This window comes from Apodemus sylvaticus, chromosome 4 (assembly GCF_947179515.1).
Source record: "Apodemus sylvaticus chromosome 4, mApoSyl1.1, whole genome shotgun sequence".
Classification (NCBI taxonomy): Eukaryota; Metazoa; Chordata; class Mammalia; order Rodentia; family Muridae; genus Apodemus; species Apodemus sylvaticus.
The window spans coordinates 41,647,549-41,653,548 of record NC_067475.1 but is presented as its reverse complement, the minus strand read 5'-3'; positions in this window follow the sequence as shown (position 1 = coordinate 41,653,548).

Below are 6,000 nucleotides of genomic sequence, written 5' to 3'. Positions count from 1 at the left end.
GTGAATTCACTATATTCTTCGTCCTTCTTAGTATGACAGTCGAGTTTCATGGAAGAGATAACTGCATTTGTTCATGGGGTACAGGACATGTTCTAAATAGGAGAGATTTTATAAAATACATTATACATTCGCCATATTCTGTTTGTAAAAAAAAAAATCTAAAAAGTAAAAGTCAGAATCAGCTTTACAAGGCACATTTTCAGTGAGGGATCGCTCCTGTGACCGCAGCTGTCATGGAAGGGACGGAAAGGTGGGTGACGACTGTTGAGACTCTCAATAGTTCAGGCCAGAAAAAAATAACAACCTGAGGCAAAACAAAGCCGTGAGAGTGGAAGAGATGGCTGACCACGAGTCAGACATGGCAGCTAGTCAGATGCATCAGGGTGAAGAAGGGGGCAAAGGAAAATTCAAGATTAATTCTTGGGACCGAATGGCGGTGTTTTCAACAACAGCAGCACCAAGAGAACTATGCCGCTAATAAGTTGGTTTTAATGATTTGGAGTGGAGGAAACCAACAGGCTTGTGTAGACAGAAAGAAAAAACAGTTGGTCAGCACTCGGAAGACGACGCGACCTGAAAGGTAAATTTGAGAAGGGACAGCATCATGAATGTCCGTATTTTTTATACTCCCATGCTACCAGAAATGAAGTTTTGTGGAATCCGTTCTTATATCTAGCTCTGATCAAGAGAAGCCATTCTGGCCAAAGAGCGTCAAGATGTTAACTTACCTATAACAGCTTCCTTCTTTTATCATCATCATTGTCATCATCATCATTGTCCTCATCATCATCATCATCATCATCGTCGTCGTCATCATCATGATCATCGTCGTCATCATCATCATCGTCATCATCATCATCGTCGTCGTCATCGTCGTCATCGTCGTCGTCATCGTTATTATCATTATTATCTTTAATCTGTTTTATAGTCCAATTGTGATCCCTCTCCTGGCCGGCCCTCCAACAGTTCCTCATCTGATTCCTCCTCTCCCCTCTAAGAGGATGTCCCCACACCCCCATACCCTCACACCCCACCCAATCGGCCTCCCCACTCCCTGGAGTCTCGAGTCTCTTGAGGGTTAGGAGCATCTTCTCTCGCTGAGGCCAGCCCAGGCAGTCCTCAGCTGTTTCTACAAGTTAAACACCCCCTGGTATTTAACGTTTTATAGCCGTGAGAACACGGTGAGGAAGAGGTTACAATGTGTTCGGTGAGAATGAGACTAAAGCCGGGCTGTTTGTGGGTTATTCCTTAGGAAGTGTAATAGCTCATTTCCTGATTCAACTTGAATAGGCCAGGTATTTGGCCACACATTTTTCCAGATGCTTCTGTGAAGACCAGTGGGCTGTGAGCAAGGCAGATTGTTCGCCATATTAAGACTGGGTCTCATCCAATCAATGGAAGACCCTTATAAAACTTAAGATTGATCCCCTAAAGGAGGGTGAGTACGGACCGCAGACACCCTCAGACTTTGGTGGCAGCAGCAGCTCATCCGCAGTCTCCAACAGTCTCTGACAGACTTGGGACTTCAAGCTCTAAACGTTGGCTCTTTCTAAGCCTCTAGTGCACAAAGCCGTTCTACATTTTAGATGTGTCAGGCGCTGTGATTACATAAGCCGGTTTCCTAAACTACACACAAAGATTTCTCTCCAGTGATAGGTATACATGTACATACAGAAATTATTAGGGTATTTATGCTTAAAAGCTATTGACCCATCTCTCTTGAGAATTCTAAATTAAAAAAAAAAAAGAAAAATAGGGCAGAATGATTTCACATAGTATACAGAATTAATACCTATATAATCCGGGTCATCTGTAGAAAAAGCAATGCAGTCAAAAACCTAATTGGTGGGGTGGGGAAGGTGACAAGATAGCTCAGAGGAGAAAGATGCTTGTCGCCAAGCCTGGTGATCTGAGTTCAATCTCTAAGACCCACAAAGTGGAACTGACACCTGGAAGTTGTCCTCTGACCTCTCTATTTGTGCTATGGTGCACGCGCACAGACAGACAGACACACAGACACACAGACATAAGAAGTAAATGTTTTAAAAAGTTTAATGACAGAAAGCAGACTGAGGCAGCAAACTACCTGAAATGATGTCTAGGGACACAGCTCAGTGGTAAAGCATTGTCTTGCCTAGCATGCATGACGCCCTGGGTTCAATCCCCAGCCATGTGCTATGTAAATAGCATTTACTTAAAAGGAAGACTGCTTTATTTTTTGGTAACTTTTGTGGACTCCGGCAGTTTTCAAGCATTAGTCTCTGAGGTTTTTTTGGTTGGTTGGTTGGGTTGGTTTGGTTCAGTTTTAGGGTCAGCGTGGTACCACGAAGCCCCTGATGCAGCCTGCTATGACAGCACACCTACATGCCTCTGCATACTTGGTGTCTAGCTCCATGTGAAAGATGCTATGTTTTTCTTTCTATCAGTTTGCAAAGAGCCCTAGAAGCAAACGTAGCTACGCTCTCTTTCCAGGAATCTGTCTTACTTTAAAATTTTATCACTGTTCTGGCTGCATCATTCATTCTAACATCCCACAGGGATCCTAGAGAAACGGGAGAACAGGAAGTGGGGAGCATTTGTACATGTTAGAGAACTCATAGTTATAGGAGTGAAGGAGCTAAAATCAATATTCAGAAGCCAGCCGGTTGGTAGCTGTTTAGGGGCCCGGTGTTTTGAGGTGTATTTCAGGATGTGTCTGTGTGATGGGTAAGTTGTTTCACATAGTACTATCACCATTAAGGCATGTTCCTAGGAACCCCTGGAGTGTGGAAGCAATAGACCCCATTTTTGACCCAATTCCTGGTTAGCCCTTAAAGTTGCATATTGTGAGTGGTACCCAGAGTGAGAAAGGACCACAGATCCAGACTGCAGTGCATGCTGCCTTGTGACCTGGAACCCACGCATACAAAATAAATAAAGAGTAAATAAATTAATGCTAATTTTTACAAAATAACTAAATATTAAATTGTAAAAAAAAATTATGGAGAGCCACGTGGTAATTATTTTTGGGTTGAACCAATGAAACCGTAACTACACAGCATGAACTGAATTATTTCTTCCCAAGGCGGGGCATGCACAGAAGAAAGGGCATGGACAGGATCAGTAAGAGTGGGTCTTAGAGGGCGTAGAAGCCACAAGAGCAAGCGTGGACCCATTATCTTTAGTGGCTCTGAGATGCCAAATCTTTTAAGTTCAAACTCCATTTTAGAGAACCTGACCTAAGTTTGAACTCAAGGAAACTAACTTAGCATTAGTTTCCAAGTTGCCCCCCACCCCAACAAAACCTGAGCCTAGCTCCAGACTCTAGGCTAATCCCCAACTAGACCGGTGTTTCCAGGTTACACCCTCAACAAGACCAGTGTCTCCAGTCCCCCAACAAACCTGCACCCCAAGGTTACAAGCCCGCCCCCTGCCAAACGATCACCAATGCAGAAGGGAGCAGACTTTAAGTTTATGATATGACTCCTGCACCAGCTGATTATGTTAAAGGCCATAATAGCTTTCCAATTTGATGCTTGCAGACGTACTCCCTGCTCGCTGTTTACTATAAAGCCTTGCCCTGGTAGACATTCGGGGCTCCCCAACCACCAAAACTGTCCTGCATGATGGTGGTGCGTGGGGTGGGGGAGGGGAGGGGTGAGCTAGCTCAGATAGGAAAAAAAAGACCCTGCTGTGAGTTGCATCAGATGTGCTCCTGTCTGTTTTTGGGGGGTCACTAACATTTCCCTGGCGCAACAGCTCCTCCTAAACAGCTTCCTCTTCCTCAGTCCACAGTCATCATCACCCGGGGCATCCAATCTCTAGTTAACTGAGCAAGGCTGCATCCTGCCTGTGCTGTATACGGCTCTCCACAATGCGCTTCAGCAGAGATCAAATGCCAAATCTGAAATGCAGGTGAAAGACAGAGTTAAACCAAATCTTGGAGAAGCAGAACTCGTTGGACCAGTGCTTCTGAGTTTACATTTTGTATCAGTGAAGAGATAGCCAAGGGGTGGGACTCTACAGTGCTCCCTGGACAATGGCTAACCAGTTAGCCTAATGGTCAGAGACAATGAAAGACCACATTCAGAAAGCAGATGACAGGAGGTGTGAGAAGTATATGAATGTGCCTCTCAGGCTGAGCACAAAATGGGAGGGCATCCGCGTCTCCTGAGATGTCTGTCAAATGGCCACCACTGCAGAGAAGGCCCTCACTAAGCCACTGATAGGATGACTCATCCTATGAGGTCAGCCAGGCTGTGTCCCTAGCACCCAGGTTGCTCAGTGGGCCCACGTACAAAGTAAGCAGCTGAGTGGACTCAACAACACTGAGTTCCTCTCACCAACTTGAACTTGCGACTGTCACTTCCTAGAGCCTTACCTGTGAGGACTAGAGCTGAGGCACCAAGAGGCCTCACTTCCTGGGAAGCACAGCTACTTAGCAACTACTGACCTACGCTGGCCTCCTTCTCTGATGGAAGAGCCAGAAACTATACATACATAATTCTGTTCATCAGGAATCTCTGGAGAAACAGAAGCAAAAGAATGACCATATTATAAAATTGTCTTTATTCAACTGGCTTACACAATAGGTATTGGGTAGTCCCACAATGGCTGTCTGCAAACTGCCATCTTGCTGGCCCTTCCCTCCCCCCACCTCTTTTTAAGGAGGATGAGGAGGACATAGCTTTGATTTAAACTCAAAGGCTGGATAGTCCATGAAGGTAGATGTCTCAGTGGTTCCAGCCTGCTGCTAAAGACCTGGAGAATCACTAAGGGATCAGAGCTTATTGAGAGGTAAAAGAAGATGGACTCTGATGTCAGTCGACAATGATGGGACCAATCACCACCAAGAAGTGAAGACAGGCAAGGAAGCAGCAATGCTTTCTCCTCAGACTACTCTGGGGGGAGGGGTTGCAGGGACACTCTTCCCTCCATTAACTCTTCCTGGAAATTCAATCCTAGATCCCAGAGGCATGTCTCCATTGAAGCCGGCAGCCAGTATTAAGCATCACACTCTGGATAGGACCCTGCAGTCTCTTCGTAAAGGACCATCAAATACAATCTTATAGACACGGTGTCCCTGACAAATAAATGTAAATGATACAGAACTCATTCCCCAACACAACTTTAGCCAGCCATTAAAACATGCCACCTCATGCATTCTGTGACCTCCTTCAGGACACAGAGCCAGAACTCAAGGGATAAAAATAAGCCTCATTGTCTCCAGTAACTGTCTCTCAGAATTTCTGGTTATTATCAAGAATGTTTCTACTAGAAAACTAAGGCTGACAATTAGATACCTGGGGCTAAGTTACTAAACCACAGAGTACTTGTTACTAAGCCACAGTACTTGTATCAGCTGGGATGACCAGTGAAATGGTTCCAGGGAAGTCAGTTTGCTACTAAACATGGTGGTCAACAAAGACATGAGGAGCCTCCTGGTTCTCTAGGGTGTGCCTAATCAAACTCTCCAATTTAACAGTGAGAGTTAGTAAGCAACTCAACCATTAAGGGCTCAACCTGTTCCAGAATGAAGATCCCAGCCCTTGAAGAAAAAAACTCAAAGAAGTTATAAATATCCACCACAGCTTCCTGACCAATTATACAAAGTACTAAATAATTATGCAAATTCTCTTTGCTACTTGTCCTGTATATCTTTGTATGTAGTAACTATTCTTTCCAAATCTGCATCCTCTATGACTTATGCTAAAAGTGTTGGTGGTGATGATCTTAATGGTTAGCATTACAGAATATCTAAGAGGGATTATAAATAAAACTAGAAGAATTAACTCTAGTAAAGATAATAGTAGCTATTAAAACTTTGTCTCTCTCTTTGGGGTGAAGAATGTCAGAATTTCTTCTGTCTCCAAAATAATAGTTAGAAGCATACATGCAGGCGTACATACATTCATACACACACAGGAGAGAAACAGAGAGAGGAAGGGCATGGATGGATGGATATATAGATAGATAGATGGATGGATGGATGGATGGATGGATGGATGGATGGATGGATGG